General features: G+C 35.7%; 1 protein-coding gene across 6 annotated transcripts in view; it reads left to right on the plus strand.

The window, feature by feature from the left end:
* Window positions 1-27,360, plus strand: part of LOC118186077 (dopamine D2-like receptor) — a 766,047-nt gene that overhangs the window by 149,933 nt on the left and 588,754 nt on the right. Inside the window, exon 1 of one of the 6 annotated variants that reach the window (XM_085812746.1) lies at window positions 4,195-4,507. The exons of the other annotated variants lie outside the window; for them this stretch is intronic. The gene's annotated coding sequence lies outside the window, so the exon portion shown is untranslated. Of the gene's footprint in view, window positions 1-4,194; window positions 4,508-27,360 lie in introns of those variants that run through there. 6 annotated transcript variants of the gene reach the window in all.

Here is a 27,360-nt window from a genome sequence, read left to right on the forward strand (position 1 = left end):
ATCGATTATAATAAATTGGCATTTCGAAAGAGTTGGTATCAGCAGGTTAAAGACAACAATCAATAAGTGAAAGATCAAGAGGCTTCGTTGGAACAGAACGAAAGGATTTTATACATGCAATCATTAGCCGCCTTTATTTTATCAAAGAATGCACCGGCAGTTTTAGTGTGATTATTGGCTTTGTCTTGGCTACCTTTCATGCCTTTGAAAGTCGTTCGGATATAAAAATATGGAATTTATATGGTAAACTTCGGACGCAAAGTACATTTTTAGCTGCATATGGGTAAATTTGAATTTTTAGCCCAATTTCGTTTTGGCATTTTGCGTTGAAAGATTCAAGTGTTCGTTTCACTTTTCAAATTGTTGCCAACAAATATTAACACCCTGTTTTACATTTAGAGAAATTAAGTAATGAAGAATCTGCATAAATGTATGTTTCTCGCCTTGTGATAATCAACGGTACTTAGAGCCATCCAATATTGAATAACGTAATCCTTCACCTGAGTATCATCCTGAGTAATATACTGATGCAGTCAAAGTTACTGAACCTAAGATTAAGCCTATTATGGCCAAGTCAGTCTGTAAATACTCAGACTTTCTTAAACAACTGCGTGAAGATACAAAATGTAATTTTGCAGGGAAAGTCAGTGGTGACTTTCTTAAAATTTCTCCTAAAACTAGTGATGATTATACAGGAATCACCAAATTATCTTGAGGCTAAAAATGTCGAACATTATATTATTCAAAAAAAGATGGACAAGCCCATTAAAATAATTATTAGAGGCCTACCAATTGACTGTTCAACAGACGAAGTTAAAGATGAACTTTTGAACTTAGGATTCAAAGTAAGAAAAGTTGCACAAATGCACCGACTCAGGTCGCTTGCACCAATGCCTCTCTTCCAAATTCAGCTTGATAATGTTAAGGTGATGAAAAGGTTTATGATATTACATACTTTATGTTGTTTTACGTTGAAATTGTTGAATATAAAGTGAGAGGGGGTGTTGTGTAGTGTCACAATTACGAACACTTCCACCACCATTCTGGCTCCTGTAAATTTAATCCACGCTGTGTATAATGCGAAGGCCCACACAAAACTTCAGACTGTTCAGCTAAGAAGCTAGCGTTGTTAAGTGCTGCAACTGCTGGGAAACAGGACATACAGCAAACTACAGGGGTTATCCAAAGCTTCCGAAACTAGTTCAGAATATTAGCAATAACAGTATGAAAGTTAATAATGTAAAATCCGCCCAGGTCACTCCTGGAATTTCTTATGCAAACATCACCCAAGGTGTTAACACTGTTAAGAATAGCCCACAAAATCCCAAGACTTTAACGATGTAAAAAACAAAATAAAACTAAAGAATCAGGTATAAATGCTCTCTCAGATATATTCAAGTTAGTTAAAGAAATATATTGTTACTTTATTTTCTTCTTTCACATTCGTACGGGGATCGTGAGGATTTGGAGTGAATAATGACAATACTACTTGATGAAGTATTGAAACACACTTTATTTACCAATATTTAATCAGACAGCTCCAAAATCACTTTTACAGTCGTCGAACTGTTATAAACACGCTGACACGTTCAGCGACACAACCTTCAAACTGTCAGGTAATAACGGTGGAGACAGCTTCACTGCAAAGCACCAGAGTACAGCTCCCGACTCTGCTTGGTCGTTCTCGGAACTCCATGTACTCTCGAGACTCTCCACGCTGCAACTCGCGATGCATTCGACGATACACAAGAGTGTAGCTCTCGACTCAGCACAGTCTAAGATAAAACTCGACGATGCACTAATTCGCGATACACTAAGAGACTCTTCGATGCACTCGACGACCCACTCGGCGCTAGACTTCGAGACACTCGTTCAGTGACTGACTATCAGCTCGCTAGATGAGGCACATACACTGACTGACTACGGACCAGCAGGGTTTATATAGCTTTCGGCTTGTGCTCGAGAACATTCTGGGCTAAACCGGTAAGAATTCGTTCCAGAAGGTTCTCCATCCATCCATGGTATATCGCCGATTTTGTCTCCAAATGGGCGATTTCTCGACAAATGTGGCAACACTGCCTTTCCTTGCCATTTTATGGCAACCCTAAAACTGCTTTGCGGGGAAGCCATCTCATGGCGCCTGTGCATTTCGTAACAGTGTAATATGTTCAGAGGTTTTTCCCATTGTTAATATTATCCAAAAAACTCAGCTATAATGAATGATATTCAGGCTGCAGATAATTCTATTCATAAAATGTTTATTCTGTTTAACTTATTTGAGGAAATCTTCTTGAAAAACACTAATTAATAGTGTACAATTCTTAAAATAAAAAAAAAAATTATAAAAATGTTATATACCCCTATATGCGTAATAATTATATATTCTCGGTAGTAATTCTCTCTCTTGTTTTACCAGTGTTGTAAATTATTCCCACTTAATTAAAGTTCGAATCCCGCGAACGGGCTGGCTGCAGGGGTGTTTTCGTGGTTTTCCCCATGTGTAACGTGTATAAGAGCCAGTTTCCCTTAGAAAGTCCTCCACGAAGGCATCCCTCCCCTTAGGCAGATAGCCCCAGTGTGCTTTGCCATAATTAAATACACCACCACACCACCACCCACTTAATTAAGTCACCATAAATTTGGCGCCTTGTCATGTTGTTACTGTAACTATTTGACTACCACTTCTTATTAGTCACCAGCTCGAATGTTTTCCATGATGCACAACTCTCAACAATTAAGTACTTATTTTTCAAGTACATACAAAATTCTAATTCTTCTAAGTTTTTTTTTTTTCATTTTTCGGGTTTTAATGTGATCTGTTATGTCTCACAATTAAGAGCAGCTCAAAATTTCGATCCGGGGTAGGACCTTCGGCGCAGGCACCCAGATGTCCTGACACCGTTTCAGAGGAGAAGACAACACTGTTCTCACTCTGTATTATGCATATCGTTTCGAACTACAGATCGCTTATTGTTCGTTGCTGTCTCTCTCCCTCTCTCTGTTTGCCGAGTTTCATCACTTTCTGGCCCTCTTTCTTGATGTTCCATTTTCACTGTCGGGTAGTGTGCATTTGACAAAACTTTACACTCGTGTGTAAAACGTTAATAAGAAGAAGTTTGACTTCCGCACGACAAAAATATACCAAGATACTTAATTTCAAAATTTACAGTTTTTGGTGTCATTTTTAACTTGCCTTGCAAGATCGGTTAATTAAGATAGAATAATTCGAGGAAGTAAGTTTAAGTGCAGCAAAAAATGTGTATATTTAATAGGCTGTACAAGGAAGGCATTTAGTGTCCACATCATATATTTCTTCTTTTCGATTAAAATTGCTGCTTGTTGTGTATTTAAAACTTAAACACTATATGTCTGAGAACGCTTTCAAATTGTGTATGTCTTGGGAAACGCCAAAAGCTTATCCTTCGATCAGCAGTTTGCTCACATGCGACATTTCGAACGAAGAATAAATTTCAAGGTATCAGACGTTGGTGTTGGTGTATTTAATTATGGCAAAGCACACTAGGGCTATCTGCCTAAGGGAAGGGATGCCTTCGTGGAGGACTTTCTAAGGGTAATTGGCTCGTATACACGTTACACATGGGGAAAACCACGAAAACACCCATGCAGCCAGCCCGTTCGCGGGATTCGAACCTCGGACTGAACTACCAGTGTTCAGCGACTTTACCGCTCGGCCGCTGGTGGGCCCAAGGTATCAGACGCTCATAATCTGTTGTCAAACTTGTTTATTGCAGAATACTAACAATTGTTGCATGCGTACGGGTTCGTAATAGATTGAATGCGCAAATCCGATAACAGGTTAATAAAATTCATTCTTATCAAAAGCAATATAACAAAATGCTGGAATTTGCCCTCGAAGATATTCGCACAATATCACAGTATCACGCAATATAATCATTAGCTATACTTTAAAAATACTAAAACGTGAGATAGAATGCAATCCACAGCGTAGAAAAAGGTAATCCGATCAACAAAACTGCAGCAGCTAAGTAAACAACAAAAACTCAGCTGAACCAATGCCAATGAGTGAGTTTTTCGGATTGCCCTGTGGATCTAAAAACTCATCTGAGATGTCTCTTTCCGTCTTTTTATAACTTTTAAATCGGTCGCGTGTGATTCTAATAATTACTGCTTCTCGAGATTTCTGGAAAGTAAAAGAGTAGAATTACGGTTACAGCTAACATAGTTGTCAATTACATTTATTCAAATTAAATATAAATTACCGAGATAAACTTTTATTCAATGTTAAATGCACGTCCTCCTCCATTTTTACTTTTTCGGCGTAGCTTTCTCTTAAATACTCGTCACCATGGACCTTAGAAGAAATAGACTAACCCAATTGCGTTTTCTCCCTTGTCGGGCGCGTTCCCGGCTGTCACCTTGATCACATCCGGAGGAGTAGGGACGACTTCCAGAAGTTAGCAATGGTTGGCTATTGCAGCGAGTACAATTGTCACGAAAAAGCTGGTGGTAGTGCCTCATTTCACAAGTAATAATTTTTAAATATTTTTATTTTTGACACTGAGATTGCTTTTTAAATACTTTGTTTTTCAAGCATAATTAACGTTCTAAATAATTATAAAGCTGTTGCATGCTTTCAGGCTTGTATATATTTTTAGCTTTTCCTATGATGTAAGCGAATTTGTAACTTCTTTTTTAGAAAATAATATTTAAATCTGAACTAACGAAAAATTCAACCAAGTAATTTTCTCTTACAATTACTAAAACTATAACTAATACTAAATTATAGCTAAATACTAAAATGCCTAAAAATGAATTTTTGAAAGTTTTTCTTTAAAATTTATAATTTTTTTCTGCTTTTTTAAATTATTGGTAAATTTTAATTCCTAGCATTATAACTAATCAAAAATAAGAATATTTAAGAACGAAAAGTATACATCTTATATAGCTGGTTTTGTTGTTAAAAGCTTAGCTTATAAAGTAAAATGTAATATCTGTTTCTCAGCTTTAGTTTCAACAGAACCATATGATGGTTTGCTAGGTTTCAAATATTATAAATCTAGATGTAAAAGTTTGACTTCTCCTTCCAGTGACGTCCGAATGATCTGCAAAAATGCAGAAATAATTTTTAGGCAGACTGAAAAGGAGTTTAAATTGAATTAAAAAAATATTATAAATTTCATGACTCTAAAAGTCTTAAATAGCATAGGAACACATATATTTCCTTCTCTTCAAGACCATATTTATGATGATGAGCCAGATAAAAACCACCTGATTAAATTAATTAAAGCAGTGATATTTCAATATTTAAAAATCAGAATGCATCATGCAGTTGCATGTTACAATGAATCTAAACAGAGAGAAAATATTCGAAGCAGATTTACTAAATTAATTTTATTTAACCATAAATAAACCATATTATCTGTTTCTCTCCCTCTCTCACTCTAAATATATATATATAGGTGTGTGTATTTACATTAATAGATAAATAGATATAATCTTGTTTTCACAAATATTTGAAATAAAAAGTGAAGTAAGCGAATTTTTCAATGCAACAAATATCCTAAATTGTTTACTTTCATACATATGTATTTATGGATGTATAGTCATTCTGCTTAAAGTATTTACAGGTATATAAAATTACAAGGGTACTTTAGGCGCATTAATAAAAATTTAAGATTGGACATATAATATCTTGTATTTTATCGTAATTATTTTTTAAAAATTTATTTCTAGTTCCGCATAAGATTTTTTTATTTACTGCGAATTTTTTTTTAAATTTTTCATTACACTCAGAAAAGTTTATGCTCCGAATTTTATGAGTTATTAATATTGTCATAAATGATCATCTTTTAATACCATAATAATTTAAAAACAGAAAAAATAAATAAAACAATGCTTGGTTTCTATAAACATTTGAAATGATAAATATTTGCTACTACTGCCTGAAAATGTTCATAAAATTAAAAAAACAATTACCAAATCTTGTTTAATTTTACCTTATTTGTTTCATAGCATCATGTACTATCAATCTTACTTAATTTTACTTTATTTGTAGGCAAAAGTAAATTCATAAATTTTTTGTTTAGACTTTTTACCGTTTTATCAAAGTAATGATGTTTAGACAAGAATTACGCTTATGCTCAAAATGCAGTAAAAGAAAAAAATACTCAAAATGCACTAAAAAGTGGTTTCATGAGATATGTAAAATCTTATTAGCAAAAACTGTGATTTTTATTATCTCATCATTTATACAACGTATCACATTTAACAATTAAAAAGAGTTATGTGATACAAACGCCATATGTTTCAATGTTACGATAAACTAAATCGTCCCTACTCTCTCTTCCCGACATGTGTGTAACGCACGCCCCGCCCACTGGGTTAGTCTATTTCTTATAAGGTCCATGCTCGTCACGCGTTGCATTGCCGGGGGCGGGGCAAATAAAACGATTTAAATTATAATTCTAACTAAAAATACCTAACTAAATACAAAACTCGTAACATTATTTTTATTCCTTTAGCGCAAGTACTCTAAAAACGCGTTAACTCCTTCTGTATTTTCGAAACTGTAGAGCAATACAGAGGTGAGTGTTTGTTTGTCGTATGCGTTATTTTTCGTGTTGCCAGCAAAAGTCAGTTAAGCAATAATTCGAGTTTAAAAGAAATAAGAAATATAAATTTTTAGAATTTACTTAAGTAAGTCTTAAAATTCATTTATATCCTGTGGAATAGATTTTCAAAATTAAATTAGAAAAGCTATTTCCAAAGAAAGCATTTCTCTAATTTTTGTTCCCCTCCATTTCGTTCTTTTATACAGTCGGAAGCAACTTTAAATTAACTGACTAAGTCTATGACGTCATTAAACGTGAGCTTCATGAGAGTTGACAAGAAAATAGTTTATTACGGGGTTTCCATGGCAACCATGAAAAGAATTACATTTAGACATTGTCGATACATCTTCAGATTGAGATACATGGTCTTATAAATAAAAACATTATTTCCTAGGAACAAGAGATTTTCCGATACATGCCACTCTTTATGAGATACTCTTGTCAGCTGCGGAATGAGTAAATAAGAGAGAGAGAGAGAGAGAGATCTTTGCAGTGTCCGTTATTAACAATGTGACTTTTATAACAAAGGTGCGCTTAGAAAACTTTTGAATCCGTCTCGTTATCAGAACTTTGCTACTTTTGCTCATTTCCTGATGTAATGACGGATGACTTCACTTTTTAAGAGTTAGCCTAAGTAACAATTTCAGAAATCCACATAGGAATGGAATTTATATTTTGCATATCTGTGCATGTACTTGTTCCCAACGAAGAACATTTATAAGAAGATTTTTTAATTAATTATTTCTGAGAGTTTATATTATGACTAACTTTTCCCTTGAGTGAAACTCATTTTCAAAATAATTTGGTTTTGTGAAAAAGTATATATACTATTATCAGTTTTTACTTCCTCTAAATAATGCTTATGTGCACTGTAGAGTCATTAGATTATTTTGAAGAAGGAAATATGAAAAATGTGCAATGCTCTTGGCGGGACTCGAGCCTGGACCTCTCGAATACACGCCAAGTGTGCTAACCATTACACCACTAAGGCATGCAGAAGGGAGGGAGAAAATGGCTCCCCCTTTATACTCCCCCCTTTTAAAGGGCGACTGGGAATCAAGGGACACAATCGCCCAATCCTGGTGATAGAGAATCATCATTCACCACCTTAGTTCGGGCGCCACTGTAAAGTCATTAGGAATTTTGAAATAAGAAGGATGAAAAATGTGCAATATCCTCGCCAGGACTTGAATCTGGACCTCTCGAATACGCGCCGAGTGTGCTAACCGTGACATCACGAAGGCATGCAGAAAGGACTTAAATTTACATGTGATCCATCCGGCAAACCGTATTTCTATCAATTATAATATTTATGATCCTTTTTTAATGGAATACCAAATTTTTACTGATGAATCGGGTTATGAGGGCGGGGTGGGCTCGTCTTTTGTTGTACATTATTTTGATACTGAGATCTATCACTATAAATTGGGCCTTGAAAAATATAACTCTGTTTATCAAGCCGAGCTCATCGCCGTCCTCTATGCTCTTAAATGGATACTGAAAAGTAATTTTGCCAGAAATTCTAATTTTTATATTTTTACAGATTGCATGTCTTGTTTAAATGCATTTTATAATGCAGAAAATAATAATGGTCTGATTATCGATATTAAAGATCTTTACCAAAAACTATCCTTAATATTAAGTTTGGCTGGGTTAAAGCCCATATCGGAATATTCGGTAATGAGAGAGCGGATGTGCTCGCAAAAGAGGCTGCCTTAGGGAGTGTTTCAGGGACGTCCTATGTTCAGGGTTAAAAACAAATAACAACAAAAGTTATTTATTCGTACTACTTTAAGCAATGGCAGTTACAGTGGAATACTTCTGAAAGGAAAACTTGATATTTGAAACACTTACAACTGACTAAGAAAAAGTCAGTTGTTGTCAGTTGTTATTATCTTCAATCGTTTTGGCTTAACCAGTTTCTGACCGGACATGGGCGTTTCCCGGGATACTTCGCTAGGTTTAAGATACAGAATGACGATAAGTGTAAACTATGTGGTCTGTTTGGTGATGCTAAGCATTTCCTAGAGGTTTGTCCCTACTTTAATAGCTTAAGAAACAATAAAAATATTGATTTTGAAAATCTCTTTTTATACTATAAAGATTTTGCACAGTTATGTAAACCTGAGATGAAAATTATTGACGGTGAGCGCCGGGCAGTGGGAATCAGTGTATGATTTTTTGTTTTTTATTGTCATCGCTATTTGGTCTATTTTACTAATTTGTTTTTACCATTGTTTGTGTTTGTTGTTCGCGTTTTTTTTCCTTGTTTGCTTTTATCTTTGGTGTTTGCTCTTGTCTAAATGTTTGTATTTTTTCTTTTTCTTTACTTTTATTTTATAATTATTATTAACACATGACTATTTTTATTTAGATATTTTAGGTTTCATTTTTTCGTATGTTGAAATGGGCGTGGCCTGTCATGACCATAAGACCAACTTGTTTGTTTAGGCGGGTCAGGCTACGCCCACTACTGATACTGATACCTTATAGCACTTAAGTTTCTCGATATAAGAACCACAGAAAATTAAAAATTCGAAATAATATCTGCTTAATAATATTCTAGCGCTAAAACTTTTTAATTTAAGAGTGTGCAAAGAATTTAATTCACTGGACGTGGTGGTGTGGTATTACGAGAACTAGACACGGTTGCTCTCAAGAGAACATACACTGGTGTGCAAAAATTAAGGACGAAGTCGAAAACTAAGCATATCAGCTGAACGAAGAGGCACAGCGGGCAGAAAGACCAATCAGGAGATTAAGTAAGGTGATGTACGGTAGCACATGTGCAGATATGCAGGTAGACGTAATGGGGGAGTGTCTGAGTAGTATAAAGCATGTTGTCGGTGTAAGATCAGTATTTCTGGCAAAGAGATTGCACGCCGTATAGCAGTTAAAATCACACCGAGTTGCTGCCTCAGCGAGAAATGGCGAATAATCAATCTGTTAGACGACTTTTGGATGCTTTTACCCGAGGTCGAATCATTGGGAAGTTGGAGGAAGGCCGCAGTGTGAGAAGTGTGGCTGCAGAGTTCGGAATTCCTCACAGCATCGTTTCACGACTTTGGAGACAATTTCAAACTACAGGAACAGCTATCCGGGGGTTTAGCAGTGGTCGTCCACAAGGAACCACACCCGCAGATGACCGGTATATTGCCTTACAGGCCAGAAGAAACAGGCGGCAGACAGCGGGAGAAATCGCTAGACACACGACACAGGCGACTGGACGACCGATATCGCGTTTTACCGTGGCCAGAAGACTGCACGGTGGTGGTCTGTTTGCACGACGCCCTGTACGGTGTGTACGTCTAACGCCTGCCCATCGGAGAAGGCGTTCTCTGTGGTGCCGGGAACACCGGAATTGGAGAGACAATGAATGGGGACGAGTACTCTTTACAGATGAGAGCAGATTCAGTCTGAGTAGCGATTCTCATCTGGAGAGAGCGGGGAAGCCGCAATCACCCCTCGAACATCATTGAAAGGGACAGGTATGGAGGTGGCGGTGTTCTCGTTTGGGGAGGCATCATGCTTGCTAGTCGTACAGACCTTCACATCTTCGACGCAGGTTCAGTCAACGGGACCCGTTATTGTAACGAGATTCTTCTTCCATATGTGCATCTTTTTAGAGGCGCTATGGGTCCGCAGTTCCTTTTCATGGACGGCAATGCCACATGTCATCGCACAGTAGCTGCCGAACAGCTCTTAGAGAGTGAGGATATTGAACGTATGGATTGGCCGGCACGATCTCCGGATATCAATCCCATCGAACATGTATGGGATTTTCTAGGCAGACGCTTGGCAGCTCGTGCCCTACCACCAGTAACGATTCCGGAGCTTCAATTGGCGCTGCAAGACGAATGGGCAGCAATGCCTCAACAACTCATTGACACCCTCATTCTCAGCATGGGCAGACGCTGTGAAACCTGCCTAGCAGTCAGGGGAGATGATATCGCCTATTAAAGACCGGATGTTTCTTGCTGGACACCCATCACAGGGATGTTTCGGCCTTCAGTCGCATTGCGCTCCATGCTACTTTTTCAATAAAGCTTCTTTTTATCCCTCTGATTTCTCCTTTAGTAAGTGTTGCTTACATTACTCATGTCCTTACGTATTGAGGATCTTACGGTATTAAATGTGTTGATTTGAAAAGCTTTTGTACAAAGTTATATTGAAAAAACCGTCTCGTCCTTAATTTTTGCACACCAGTATAAGAACCACAGAAAATTAAAAATTCGAAATAATATTTGCTTAATAATATTCTAGCGCTGAAAGTTTTAAATTTAAGAGTGTACAATGAATTTAATTCACTGGACGTGGTGGTGTGGTATTACGAGAACTAGACACGGTTGCTCTCAAGAGAACATATGTTAGGAAGACTTTATTGAATATTTTTCTCTCATAATGTATTTTCCGTTTAATTAAACAGAATTGACACAGGAAATTTTAACGGAATCATAGTATGGCGGGAAGTGGTTAGGAGGCACATAAATTATTAAAATTTCATTGCAATATGTTAAGTATAGCTGTTTCGTTAACATAATGTTCTATTAGGAATGATTTCGGTTATAAATTTCAGTTACAGGAAAGGCCACTCTAAATTCATGATCACGCTTTACTGCTGAGAATAGTGTATCATCATACTTTAGAGGTCCTAACTTTTTTTGCACTAAAATGAACGTTGAGAAATCTACTGTTAAGCGACCTATCGCTGAGTTCAAATTACAAAAGCAATGAAATAGCAATTAACTAAATTTTGAAAAAGGAAATAAAAGAGACGTAATTACTGTAAAGTGATATAACTAAATGTATCGATATAATTTATTTGTGAGAAGTGTTACTTCTATTGAAGTTTTATTGGCTAATCTTTGGAATATGGTAACAGGTAGTTTGGCGACATTTTGGTAAGGCGATAAAGGTTACTAGCTAGGACTTTAACAGTGTACATGGATAAAGTCAAGAGTGTGCGCAATGCCATTTTTGTGCAATTCTGGGATTTTTTTAAGTTGAAAATAGGTCGACGTGTACATGGATACCGTGTATGTGCAATTCTTAAAAACGCGGCAAGCAGTAGGCGATTCTGCACTTTCTCACAATTTCGCACCTAATCTTCGTCATGGTTAAGCATTTTTGTTCCATAAAAGTTCTAGCATAAGCGTAATTCGGCTAGCAGACTGTTGGAAAAAGATGTTGAGTTAAAAAAAAAACATGCCTTTACTTCGTGAAAACAAAATGGCAAAAAAAAAAAAAAAAAAAAAAAAAAAAAAAACTAGCAGGTTGCTGTAGCAGGGTTGGTCGCCAAATTTTCGCCAAAAAATCGCCAAGTTACCATAATCCTAAGATTAACCGTTTTGTTTAACTGCGTTTTATTTTAAACAGTTTTTGAGATTAAAATGGAACACAAATTAAATTTAGAGTGGCATAAATTTAATTTAAAATGACAATATTTGTGACTATGGCTGAGTTTCTATGTATTGGTTACTTCTGGAAGACTAACTGCGGAAAAAATAGCATTATTTCTATGTCATTCTTGTAAAGGTAAGGAACGTTGTGGTAAGATATAATGGAATGGTAGATTTTAGATGTCTATTTAATAATATTTCAGAGATCATTAAGTCTGCTTCAAACCTCTAGAGAGTTGGTCAATGTATACCTCCTTCAATAAGTATTTTTTGATTTCTGATGTTAAAGGAGTAGTATCAATACGGAATCTTTTACTAGTGTAATAAAATTACCTTATTCATTCAGAAAATAAAGATTTTCGATTAGATGAAATTGAGTTTGCTACCATTTGGTAAATTAATTCCATCAAATTTTCTTAGTTACTCAAACACTGATGAAGAACAACTTTGCTCTGCTTCGTATAATATGCGCCGATGTTCGTGATTTGTGTATCGAAACGAGCCTGAGTTTAGATGCTGAATCCTTGAATATTTACAGCTGGTTCCCAAGAGAACGGAGCTAGTTGCGTAGCAGTATTCGTAGTCCTTTTCATATACATTCATCGAAAGATTCCACAGAATTCTAACTCTAAGAAAAGTAGTAGTGTCTTTTTAAATGGTTTTATTTAACAGTTATTTCTTGACTGGCTAGTTTGTTGCTTGGGACAAACCTTGAAGTTATATTTGAGCCTGTTCCAACACTTCCGGAATTTCTTCAAAGTTTTTACACATTGTTATTTGCGATAATGTTTCGGAGGAATTGGTTTCAAAATTCTGTTAGAATTTCTTAATATTTAATACTGAATTTTATTGATATACCTTTGCTTGCTGTTTAAACGAAGTAGAATTTCGATCGTTATATCACCTGATATATTTAAGAAATTATTTTTCAAATGAAGGGTTTTCAGAATTTGTAATGCAACTTCTCAAAATTGAACAGTTTTTCAAAAATAATTCCATTGTTTTAGCTAACAACGACTAAGTTTTAAACCAAATGTTTTTACGTCATTGAATTCCTAAATCAGATAGAAATTTGAAGGAATTAAATGTACTAATTCAGAAGTCAAACAACAAAAATCAGCGTTATATTTACAAAATTTTCACAGGACTAGTTTCGATGGTTTTACCGAACCACCATCTTCAGCTGCAAAACCGCAAATGAACAAGATAGGAAATAATGATTAGATAAGATAAGAAAGGCCTGGACAAGAATAAACAAGTGGCGCCATCTGTTGGTGAAACCAGAATTAAAACATAATTTCTTTAAAGGCCGAAGGCAAATTTGGATTGGAATTAGGATCGTTAACTAGAACAGAAAGATTTTTATGAATATGAAATGCCTCTAGAAAATCCAGTTCTCCAATGGAAGATGTTTTTTGAATAATTTTGGCAGCAGAAAAATTGAAAGTGTGGTTTTCGGACCAACAATGTTGAGCAACAGAAGACTTCTGTGTTTCCTTTTTTCAAACATATGCCTCATGTTCCTTGACGCGAAATTTTAAGGCTCTCTTAGTTTGGCCAATGTAAATTAAACCACACTGGCAAGGAATCCTATAAATACTCCAGGAATTCATATCCGGAATGGGGTCCTTGAGTATGGAACTCGGTATTTTATTGATGGGAGGACAAACAACCCGAAAGCTAAACTTCTGCAAAATATGTGCAACTTCATAGCTAATTGATGGAAAGAAGGGAATAACAACAGAATTTTTATAATCTCCTAAAACAAGAGTGTGCCTTTTAGTGTGTTGAGATGAGAATTTTTTAACTGCTTGATCTGATGTTGGGTGGAAAGTTGGGTGGTTTTTGTTGTTTGACTTCTGAATTAGTATTTATTCGGCGTGTTATTGTGTCTGAATTAAATGTAATTTTACACTGTCCAACAGATCGGAAGAAAAAAGGAAAGGTTAATACATTTTGTTACATATAAGGTATTATTTCCCTCCCAGTAGTGTAACTGGAAGCATGTCCGACACGTAATCTGGAAGTCCAGAATTCGGAGCACCAGTTAAATGGGAAAAGTATTTCGCATTCACTGATTAGACAATAAATTTCTCCAGAACACGTACTGTTTTTTAACTTGAAAAGGCATCTAAATAGTCCACTTACTACGCAACTGGATTTAGCTATTTAACTGAAACTTTAATATTTGATACATTTACTACCATTTTAACTCTGCCACACTCGGGCAGCATGCCAAAGACCTTCCCATCAATGTCTCAGTTATTAATGTTCGTTATCAGTGTTCGATTGGTAGAAGGTTTTATGACCATGTTGTATTACAGAGATGTAATTCATGATATATTTAAAAATTTAATTTAGATATATAGATATATTAATATATAAATGTTCCTTTATATATAATGTAGATAAAATGAGCGCCATCTCTAGGATTCTGAACTGGAATAGTTAATGAAGATTTAACAACAAAAATGATAAAAAAATGAATAACATTTGGGAAGAATTTAAAATTCACTACTATTATTCTGTTTATTAAACTTTTATACTTAAAATTATCAATTGATAATTTTAGCATTATGGAATTGAGAATTCATTTTGCTTCAAAAACGAACAGTCATTAAAAATTATGCTACCATGTTACATTACTATCATTCCTTAAAGTATGCGAGATCGTTTTCAAATTATCCGGTGCTAATATTTTCTCTTTAGAATTTAAAACTCATTTTTCCTTCACGAGCGCTATTCATGAAAATCATTTTATTTCAGTTTCAGAATATTAAAATTTTCGAGTAAAAATTCCCGAGCCGATTCTTTTGTTCTCTCCTTGTATCGGTAAAACTATTAAATCGATAATTGTTAGAGAACGGAGACTATTTCTTGAGGGCCTGGTATTTAATGCCTTTGCAGTTCATTGTGTTCTGTTGCTATTCATTTTAAAACTATATATTCAACATCAGAAACTTTTTCTTGTTAAATTTCCTTAAGTTCTATAATGTATCTTCCCTAAATAGAAAGATTCTGACAATAATCATTTCCGGCGTGCAGAGTGAATGAAAACCTGCTTAACAACCAGGTTATGATAATGAGAGACTTTGAGATACCAGAAAAATGCTCAGACCTCATTAAAAATGTCGTTAGCTTACTTGTTTCCTCATCATCATTGCCCTTTTTCTTACTGCAGAAGGTGGTATAAAAAGCTCCCAGGCCTACATTTTTAGTTTAGGTGGATATGCGATACTTCCGTCTTAAATAATTTTGTGCTCGTCCTTTAAGTGAGAAATATGCAGCGAAATTGAGCTGAACAAAATGTGTATGCTGTCTTGTGTAACTGTTATGTGTTACAGCAAAAATATTCCAGCATTGCTTTTTAAATGACGGGGAAAAGGATGTGGGAGTAATTTTTATATTGTGTTGGTAGAATCATTGGATTATTTGCTGCTGGAGACATGAAAAATGTGTAATGTCCTTGGTGAGACTCGAGTTTCGGATCTCTCGAATAAGCGTCCAGTTACGCCACGAAGGCATGCGGATAGCAGGAAGAAAACTCCTTACATACTCCCCCTTTTAAAGGGCGACTGGGGATTAAGGGATCCAGTTGCCAAATCTTGGTGGTAACGAATTATCGTCCGCCACTTTTCTGTTCAGGTGCCACAGTAGAGTCTTAGAATTTTTCGAAGCAGGAAATCCACAGTACTCTCACCTGGATTCGAACTCCGGACCTCCCGAATACACATCGAGCGTGCTTTGTAACCCTGTTTGCTAATTTTATACTAACGTACCCAAAACATTGTATGTTGGAGCATCCAACAAAAATAATAACTAATGTTAAATCTGTTTATCAATAGTAAGGTTGAAAAGATAAACAACCAAAAAAGGTTGCTGGTGCAACGATCAGAATAACATGACTGGCCTGTAGTCCCTATTGAGAAGTGAAGGAGGTACAATAATAATAAATAATAAAAAAAATCTGAAAGATTTCAGATTTTAAATTATGTCCAAAGGGGACGTTCTTTTAACGTTTTGTGTGTTACGTAGAGTGTTGTCATTGCTCGCTTTTAAATCGTTGAGATTGTTACTCAAAAATTCGGTAAAGTTTTAGAAAATATGAAATCGATGATAAAAGGAATTCAAATTTGGTCTTCCACATGCCCATATTCGTAGGAGGATTACGTCATTCAAAAATTCAATGGCTCTATGTAGCGTTGTTTTATCACAATGCGAGAAATATACATACTGTGGTGTAGTGGCCGAAATCGCTATGCAAAACCTGGGTTGTGACATCAGGTTCAAAACAAAAAACAGCATAAAAATTTTATTGAAAGCAAAGAAAAAAAAATGGCTACATACAATTCTGCAGAGAAAAACCTATCTTCAAAAATCAAATTCTATACATTTTACGTGCGAGAGCAATTCGTGGCTCTTGCGTTTTTAACATTGCCAACGATTTAATTATTTTAATAAAGACTATTTTAACAACTCTTGAAAACGTGTTTGTAAGTTTAAAAAAATAATAATTTTCAGCTTATTCTCACGAGACATCCTTGTCCACATAAATCTTCAGTCTCTTCTTCTTTTATGTAACCTTATCACAACACATTTAATGCAGATGTTTAATTATTTAATTTCTTCAAATATAATGCAGGATTCTAACATTGGGTGGCAACAGTTTGAAAAGTGAAACGAACATTTATAGTGATTCAACGCAAAATCGCAAAACGAAAACAATAGTCCTTCTGGGACAAAGCCCCTTTGGACTAATAATAATAATGTCTTTATTTGTACTCGTCTGAAACTCAGGAAGAAGGTGTTTGCTTTAATTTTAATAATGGTAACATATTTGTGAAACGTTTGTGTTTTGCTTTGAGAGTGGCTCAAAGACAGAAAAGCTAAGAAACAACTCCCTGGCTATCAGGTTTAACGTCAAAAATATATTATAATGAGAATTTCTTGCCGGTAATAATTTTGTTTAGATATTTGTGGATATTTGAGGCAATCGCAAAAAATAACTTCCAATAGCAATTTAAATGCTTTCTAACCTCGTGTTCAAGTCTTCGTTAATCCGTTCCCCCCCCCCCCCCTCCTCGGGGTGCTCTCCAGCAAAATTGGGGGGGGGGGGAACTGTGAATAGTAGTTTTTTAGTTTCTGGAACTGTGAAATTACCGGAGGCAAATAAACATTTCTGTTGAATTTTGTTTTTGTTTTCATTATTTTAGTTAGTGAGTAGGGCATGAACGGCGGATTGCCAACAACTGATAAGTCTAACCAGTTAGTGGATAAACTAAACTTGCATTAAGGAAAGGTTACACTTTCGCAGGTCTTCAACTAAATCACTCGCGAAGTTTCCGAAGTATTATGTGCAAGCATGTGCGCACACAGGTGATGACGCAGCACCAGCAGATCAGCCCATCCACGCCCACGTCACTCGAGATGTGGACCGTACAGAGGAAAGTTCAGTTTGTTCTGTGGCCTTCCAAATTCGAATCCGTGACCAAAGTGCAACGTGAATATCGCCGCGTGTACAACGAACCGCCATCACGTAGAAATAACATTAATCGGTGGGATAAGCAGTTGAAGGATACCGGGAGTTTGTTGGATAAACCCCATTTTGGCAGGCCATCGGTCAGTGACGAGTCTGTAGAGGCTATAAGGAAGAGTTACCTAAGAATTTCTTACAAATTGCAGCTGTGGCACGCTATCAAAACCGACGGATAGACCCAAACGATTTGCGTTTGCTACAGATATGCTTCATGAGGTCAACAATGGTAACCGATTTCTGCAGAAGATTGCGTTTAGCGATGAGGCGACATTCCCTGTTAGTGGACATGTTTATCGCCATAACATCCGAATGTGGGCTGCTGAAAATCCTCCTGCCCACGTAGAGTACGAACATAACAGCCCTAAAGTGAACGTGTGTTGTTCTCTGATGCATGGTAAAGTTATAAGGTATTTCTCCCGCCTTCCTAGCGTGCCTTCATGGTGTAGTGGTTCTGCACAATGGGCCGGTATCCACAGGTCTGTGGTTCAATTCCCGGCGAAGGCGTTTGCTAATTTTTCATCTTTCCGGCTTCCAAAAATTACCTAATGTCTCTACCAAGTGATAGCACCATTTGTATTTGCGGAGTAGACTGTGGCGGCATGAATGAAGCCCACACCGATTTGCACTGAATAGGTATGAAACGTTAAGATCAAAAGTGCACCATGACTTTACGGACGCACTATATTAGCTTGAAACTTTGTTTCTGACTAGCCCCGTTTCTTTAATTTATGCTTTCATCAGTTCTAGATGTTCTTTGCTCTAGTCGATAAATTGCTATTTTTTAATGAAGCCGTGAAAGTGTATACGAATTTGTCAACCGTCATTTTAACATTCAGCCCAAGCTTTTATTAGTCCCCTGAAGCTCATTTCTACACAGTCTCATTTAAGGCAGAGGCCGTTCTGCTGGTCTTATCCCTTCGCTGCTAAAAGCGAAATAAAAGGATTTTATGAGCTGGCAAACTAGGAATTCTTTTGTTTCAAGATGATGTTCCCGAGAAAAAAGTATTTAGTTTAGATGTGTAGTAATTTCCCCGGAGTACATGTCAAATTATAGTTCATTAATCAAATTAGAAACTAGCTCTCTAGAGCCGTAATCATCAAAAGAAGTATGTAGTGTACAAATAAATTAATCGTAAATGTTTTTATAAAATTATAATTAATCTTATGAGAAGCACTTATGATTATCTAGCTTTTGTTATTGTCGTGTTTCGAAATGTTGCACGGCGTTTGGTGGATGTTTTTGACATCGTTACAATAGAGATTTTTGGGAACATTTAGCTTGTCTTTCTTTCCTGTGATAATTAAAAATTCTTTTAAACATTTTCGAAGTATTTAGCAGTAATGACAACACAATAAAAATCCGAAATATCGTTTAAGAAAGTTTTTTGGATTGAAGATATGGGCTACGTGATAAAGAGACCACTTTTCAATCGTTTTGAAAATAATAAATTTTCCTCCTTCCTGATAAAGGCATATTCCTAGGTTTTTAATTGGATGTAGGTAAGGAACTTGTAATACATTGACTACCAATAAGTATTTGGACACCTATGCAAATGACGATATCTGCGGTGCTAAGGTACGTCACGAACTCCGCCGGTATATATCGTGTAGGAAACAGCATCGGCTTTAGTCGCATGCAAGGTGCCTCGCAGTTCGGAGCTCTCTGATTTCGAGAAAGGTATAATTATCGGGTATCGCAAATGTGGCCGATCCTTAAGGGATATATCTGAACTACGCAAAATCGATAGTGGCCTATGTGATTAAGAAGTGGAAGGTGAGCGGTGATTGTCGGAATGTGCCCGAGTCGGCAGACTAAGGAAACTGGGAGGTAGAGACCGACGAGTGCTGTTCAGAGAAATTCGGAAGAACCGCACCCAACCGATGGCCCTCATCCGCGAGGAGTTTCAACAGGCATCCGGGAGTATTGTTTCAATCAATACCATCCGCGAGGCAGCACATCTGCTTGGTTTTCATGGTCGTGTTGCTGCCCATAAGCCTTTGATCACAAAGTCCAACCGCGCTGCTCGGTTAATGTGGTGCAAAGCTCATCGAAATTGGACCGTAGATCAGTGGAAACGGATTCTTTGAAGTGACGAATCAAGGTTCACTCTTTACCGTTCGGATGGCAGGGTCTGGGTCTGTCGTCTACCTGGAGTACGTTTCCTGCCAGAATGCATTGTGCCAACAGTCAAGTTCGGCGGAGGTGGAATTATGGTCTGGGGGTGTTTCTCCTGGTATGGGCTGGGACCGTTGGTCCCCATGCATGATAAGCTCAACTCTGATGCCTACTGCACTATTTTGGATGACAAGGTGCTTCCTACGTTGTGGCAGTTTTACGGGTTGGACCCCTGTTACTTTCAGCACGACAATGCCAGTTGTCATGTTTCGACGTTAACCAAGGCTTGGTATGGTGCCAATGGAGTTCATCGAAAGGACTGGCCTGCCTAGAGTCCAGACCTGAACCCTATCGAGAACCTCTGGGACGAGTTGCATCGCCGAATTCAGGGGTGCACTACCCGTGCAAAATCGGTGAAGGAACTTCTATGTCTTCTCCAGGCCGAGTGGAAGAAAATACCACTAGCTGTCATACAAAGACTTGTGGAAAGTCTGCCCCGGAGGGTCCACGCTGTAATTACCTCTCGTGGAGGCTCTACCAACTATTGATTTTGAAGAAAGTTAGTTTTTCTTTTTTATCACAGGTGTCCAAATACTTATTGGTAGTCAGTGTATTCCCTAAATTAACAGTTTTGAAAGCTAAAACACTTAAGAACTGCTTAGCCACTTATCGTCTAGTTCTATTCAGGAATCAGTCCAAAAACGGGTAAAAATTATCAATTGACAGATTGCCCCATCTCGGGCTTACAATAAGCTTCCACTTGGGTTTTAACTCAAGATAGAAAATAACAAACTATTCTGATACCAACTAAAATAAAACCGTTCGAAGCTGCACAGAAATGACTAACAGAGGTGCCCCTTATTTAAGGTTACCGGCGAATACTAGCACGCACGTAACAATACGGCCGAATATGGTTAAGATTATACTTTTAGTAACAACGTGGTCAGAAGGCAAGAACACGCTCTCCTAATGGTCTCCTATAGGCTCTTCTAATGAAGTGACCGAGACTTCAGCTTTAATGTTGGTTTCTACCCCATTTTTATAAAATGTAATCCTCAAAACTCATTCTGGTAGGAGGGAAGCAAGAAGGTAAAGGAAAGGCTTGCTCCAAAATAAATTACCATTAGAAAATTAAAATAAACTCCTACATAATAACAAATTACTCACATGAATGTACGTAGCACGAAGATGTTGACAAAATTCTTGACATCCGTTTATAATTAAAAACATTTCGTTCGTAAATATTTTTTTAAAAGGCGCATAAGACATAATTTGTCCAAATTGTATTTTCTAATTAGCCCAGAAGGGCTATTAATTTCGTTTTGGCCTTTTGCGTCGATTCACTATAAACGACGAATCACTTTTTAAATTGTTGGCCACCAAATATTAGAGCCCTGTATTATATTTAAAGAAATTAAATAATGAAAAATCAGCGTATGTTTCTCGTAGTGTACTCGTAGTGTACTCGTAGTGTGAAAAAATAACGGTACCTAGAGCCGTCCAATTTTGAATAACGTACGTCTCCACCCGAATATGGGCATCTGGAAGCCCGAGTTTGGAATTTGGTTTAGTATCTATTTCATATTTTGTAAAGCAGTTATGAGTTTTTAAAATAAACTCAAGGATTTCAAAGCGAGCAATAGCAACGGGAGGGAAAAAAAAATTAACCTCCAAACGCGCGAGACTGTGCATCGGAAATTCTAAAGATATGCTGTTTTAAATATTTTACTATATTACTGTTGAAATTAATTTTGTGGTTTAAGTGTGAAGAACATGATATTTAATACATAAAGTTAAACAGAAAAGGTTAAAAAACGCCCCTTTGGGCATAATATAAAATCTGAAAGCTTCCAGACTTTTTTTTTTTCAGTCTATTTTTTTATGCAAAATAAACTAGCTTCTGAAAATATACTCACACTTGCTGAGTTTTAATAATTATGAAATAATGTGCTAGTTTAGTATGCTCTCTTTTTATCTTTATTTTTCCATCTGAAAATACGCGGATTCTTTCTGAAAACTTAATTAAGTTTTTTAATTTATTTATTTATATATGTACACAGCCAGAGTTGATTCCTCGTGATATGCAGTAGCTTACATCATCATTAGAAACTGAAGTTTTTACTTCATTAATACCCTAGCTGAAGCTGGGTTTAGAAAGTTTTTCGAGGTCGGTGTCCCATATTGTTTCTCGTGATTCAGTTAGCATCTATTTTGTTCTTATATGTACGTTACATTAGTAATTCCACGACATTTTCGCAAATATAACTAAGTTTGTAACTGTAACTGAAGCTATAGCTGACTAACGAACTCCGTAATCTTTCTTTTTCATTTTGTGACGTCAGGATTAAATAAAAAAAAAGTAGTTCTACTTTCTTTTACACGATGTATCAAAGCATTCTAAGCTTTGTTATTTACAAGCAGTTTTTTTTTTTTTTGTTTGTTTTTTTTTTGTTCAGCAAGTATCTATTTCAGTATAACGTGTCCGTAGTGTGTAAATTACCATTTTCGCAACAAAGTGTTTCTGTATAACATTTTCTCGATTTTAACACTAAAATACTGAAAAAATTACATGCATCCATCACCTATAAAATTTAAATCAGATATTAAATTTATAGAATTTTCTAACCCACTGGCAACGGAATTGAAAAGACATATATTAATCATATTGTTTTATGTCATATGTTACTGTTATATATTACATGTCTATACTTAATTACCGGTAAAATAATGTCGATTTACCGAAACAAAATTTCGGTCACTCCATAAAAGCTAACTTGGATTATCATTAACTGGAAAAATCATGGTATCGCGGACCGTCTGGTCATTGTACGAAGTAACTAGTAAATGAAATTAAACTTTCCACCGTGCTTATTGGCCCACCAGCGGCCGAGCGGTAAAGTCGATGAATACTGGTAGTTCGGTCCGATGTTAGAATTCCGCGAACGGGCTGGCTGCATGGGCGTTTTCGTGGTTTTCCCCATGTGTAACGTGTATACGAGCCAGTTTCCCTTAGAAAGTCCTCCACGAAGGCATCCCTTCCCTTAGGCAGATAGCCATTGAGGCTTTGCCGTAATCACACACACACCACCGTGCTTATTGGTTTGAGTTGCGTCTAGAAGTATTAAGGGGTGTTAAAAGCCCACAATTCTTCGAAAAACGGTTGTTTGGGACTTTTGCATTTTCAAATGCTCTACATTTGTAGCTTTCTAAAAATACCATACTTTAATCTCTAAGAAAATTAGAACGATAAAAAAAATCGAGTTTTAATTTATCATCAAATGCTTTGATAAATGAGGTTTTTTACATAAAAATGCGTTTTGTTTGAAATGCGATTTTTGGATATCGATGTACACTGGGGAAGGGGAAGACAGTTGTATATCTCCCGTTCTACTGGGCCGATTGACAAAATTCAAACTGCGTTTTTCATGTCTCGAAAGCGCGACTTAGGATATATATATAAGATTTATATATAGCATTGTTCTAACATGCGTATTTTAACACAAAATCGGACTTTTTCTGAAATAACATACCAATTTTTTTTCCATATTTTGATTGCACGACTCAAATTATGTTTAGATATTATATTTTGTAAAATTTGGTGCGAAATTTACGGAGAAATTCCAATTTTTACCTTGGCGCAAAGTTTTCAGTTTGCGTCATGAATAATTCACTTGGCGAACTTCTTAATATTATGGCAACCTATTTTCCTTTCCCTTCCATTATGCCGGGGCGGAAAAAAGGGCATCTCGTTCCTGTCTTTTTACATTGTGCATGAGCGGTAAAAAGTCACATCGTTCCTACTTTCAAATAATTTTAGCAAAGTGTCTACACCACATTTAATGTTTTATCGCTTTCAACAAATATGCCAAATTTCAAAACGCGCCAATCTATAAATACACGTATATCTTCGAAAATTTTGAATAAAGAACTCTGTAATTTTTTGCAGATGTGCTTAGAAATAAGTCTACTTTAAGATGATGGTAAAATTGTTATAGATTATAATACAACAAGCTTTTTGAAAAATTTATAAAAATTATTTAAAAATACAAATTTAAAAAATAAATCATGAAAAATGGGTGAATTTTATTTGGAATGAACCTGAATTTCGAAATGTGAAAAGAAGAATCAGTTAAGTTCAATAAAAAAGGAGAGATCAATAAATATACTATATTCAAAGGACGGGGGGGGGAGGACAGGTTGACGTAACAAACATTTTGCGCGCTATCTCTGCATATTTCGTACACCCATAGATGTTACAGAAGAGAAATGGGTTCTGGATTTTTTTTTTAACTTGTTGCTGTTCATAAATTTTAATAGGGTTTTTTCTTTCTTTCTTTCTTTCTTTTTCTTTTTCTTTTTTTTTTTTTTTTTTTTGCATGGCTATAACAGATTGGAGTTGAATTCCATTTGTAGGCATGCGTAGGTACTTGACATTTTAGTTAACTTCAGTCACTACTATAGCTATCGTCACCACACGTTTTACAAGTCTTTTCTGGCTCCTGAAACACTTTTTTCCAAAAAAAGAAATAGCTAAAATCAGATATATTAATTAAAAACTCTGAAAACGCTAATTTTCGCCTTAATTTTTCCGAGTGGAAACTATTTCGCACGCTGGAGATAAAAATCTGCTTTATTTCGAAAAGCGTTGCCACTACTTGCTTTCAAATCGTAGAGTTTGTTAATAAAAAATTTCTAAGTTTTACAATGGTGTGTGTATTTAATTATGGCAAAGCACACTAGGGCTATCTGCCTAAGGGGAGGGATGCCTTCGCTAAGTTTTAGAATGAAATAAAAATTTGACATGCATTTGTAAATCATTACGCAAGAATTTGTTCGTTTTATCAAGTTTAGAGAGGCATATCTAACGAGAAGAATGCTTTTTATGCAGGACTTTCTACGAAAAAAAAAATGTTTCATGTTACGGTTACATTATGAAATACTCATAAAAAAGGTAGTCTATATTTTAGGGTACCCTCTTGGATTGTCCCCAAGTTGTTGTTTCATTTATCTCAAAGTTGTTGTTTTATTTACGGTAACCTGATTAGTTTACGTTGAATGTTTTGGAAATCGCATTATGACGTGATTGGTCGTAATTGCTGTGTTTTTGACTGTTGGGAACTCATTTCTGCATTGGCTGTCGGTAAGGAAGTACGTTGCTTATTTTGTGCTTTACATCGTAAAATGGCTGCTGGTGGTAAGATTAACCTGAAATTAGTGTACGATTTGGAATGAATAGGAAAGAAAACATTGAAGACTGGCGTGTAAATGAAAATTTAAATGGCTTCGTTCATCCCTCAGTAAATTACGCAGTGACATTTAAGGATTCGTAAATCGGAGTAGCTAATCTTTGGAATATGGTAACAGGTAGTTTGGCGACATTTTGGTAAGGCGATAAAGGTTACTAGCTAGGACTTTAGCAGTGTACATGGATAAAGTCAAGAGTGTGCGCAATGCCATTTTTGTGCAATTCTGGGATTTTTTTAAGTGAAAATAGGTCGACGTGTACATGGATACCGTGTATGTGCAATTCTTAAAAACGCGGCAAGCATTTTGCGATTCTGCACTTTCTCCCAATTTCGCACCTAATCTTCGTCATGATTAAGCACTTTTGTTCCATAAAAGTTCTAGCATAAGCGTGATTCGGCTAGCAGATTGTTGTAAAAAAATGTTGAAGGGAAAGAAAAAAAAAAAAAAAAAAAAAAAAACATGCCTTTACTTCGTGAAAATAAAATGGCGTCCAAACAAAAACTAGCAGGTTGCTGTAGCAGGGTTGGTCGCCAAAGTTTCGCCAAAAAGTCGCCAAGTTACCATAATCCGAAGATTAACCGATTTTTTTTTTTTTTTTTTTTTTTTTTGTGAGTTTCATATCGTATCAGACTGCAAAAATGTACGAACGCGAATAGTACTATTTGCATCGTTATTAGAGAAGGATTACAGCGGTATCATTCTCTCTGTTGTTAGATACATTACTCTAAATCTAACTTAACTGGCATCGGGTAGTTCCGCTAGTTTAATATAAACAAGGATACTGTTATTTTTAATTTCTATTTTTTAGATTAAAAAGAAGTGCTTACTTTGTATAGGTTTATTTTGAGGTTTATGAACATCACCTTCACTTTCGATAGCATAATATGCATAATAATGACGAGAAAAGTTTATACTGAAGAAAACGCTTCAGAAAAAAGGCAAAAGCAACCGAATAATAAAAAAAGAGGAATTTTATCTCCCTTAATATTCTTCTGAAAATGAAGGCAAAGAAGAAATTCGTAGAAACGAAGTTGTGTCTCAAATTTCTTGCAGCGAAAGTGAAACGTTGGTATCAATATCAGAGGGAAATGAAAGTGAAAATGAAGAACATCAAAATAATGAGAAAACAAAGGAAGAGAGGAAGAAGTAAATGAGAAGAATCAATAGTGAAGAAAGTTTTCCATCGGACTCAATATTTATTAGCAAACATTCTGTCTCCTAGCCTACCGACATAGCTGAGTGGCCAATTAAAAATAATGAACAATTACTGAGCAGCTTATATTGCAGAACACAACTGAACTATTGTTATTACATATTAATAAGATGTATTACACTCGTACGACGGCATGATAGAGATATTAGTTGAAACAAAACATCATTAAATAAAATATTTATAATTTAAATTAGAACTAATTTATTTTAATATTCTTAAAGGTATACTCATACCACTATAATGCTATTTTTATGTTATTAAAATGAGGTAAAAATGGATTTCGAATTTTATTTTTAATAAATGAAAAAATATGCATATGTATTTGATTAAATGATATACTTGTTTTTAGAGGGCCTTATAATGATATAGCGCCTAGAACTACTGTAATTATGAATTCGTTTTAATAGAAATTTGGTGTAGTACTAGGGGATAAAGAACTTGTGAAAATTGTTCTGTTTTTAAAGTTTGACTGCAAACAGCTGAATCAAATTCCATTGTTGATGCCAGTGCTGCCAAAAATAATTGTGGCAACCCTAATGCAAGAAGGAAGTGTAATCTCTACATATAATAAAAGAGTCTGTCTGTGTGTATATGTGTCTTTCGTTTTCGTTGCGCGTAAGCTAATAGACCCACGTCTACGAAATTTGGTACATAAGGTGCAACTGGACAAGAGCCAGTGCACCTTGAAGCGAGTTTTTCGAAATTCGAATTAGAATTTCTTTTATTTTATGTTTTATGACGAAATCGCGTCATTTTGAGACATAATGGGCTGTAGGAAAGCGAGGTTTTACTCTACACACTCCATTTTCACATCGTCATGAAACGTAGGCACTTAGCTATTTTACGAACTTAAAATAAATTTCGTGTTTCAATAAATCGATTCAATACGAATTTATTTAATAAAGGGAGCTTAACACCTTTTCAACGGGATTTTCTCTAAAAAGTTCATTTTTAAAAATGTACAGTTTATTTTTCTTTGATTTTTGGTCACGTTAAACTTTCATCCTTGCGACTACTTTTATAAAACGAATTTTGGAAAAATGATAATATTTTGTATTTTTAAAAAAAAATTAAAGTGAAGTTTCCGAGTACTCTTCTCACATCTCAGATCTTTAAAAATGTGATTTTGGCAACAATTTTCCTTTCTTATTGATAGATTTTTGATGAAATCGCATCATTTTGAATAGTTTCATTCTTTTAGAAACAGGGGTTTGGCAATAATTTTTCATCGTATTTCTTATGTTACTGTTTTTAAG

The sequence above is a fragment of the Stegodyphus dumicola genome, chromosome 1 (assembly GCF_044657685.1).
Source record: "Stegodyphus dumicola isolate Sdum_Otavi_A_Nest chromosome 1, ASM4465768v1".
Lineage (NCBI taxonomy): Eukaryota > Metazoa > Arthropoda > Arachnida > Araneae > Eresidae > Stegodyphus > Stegodyphus dumicola.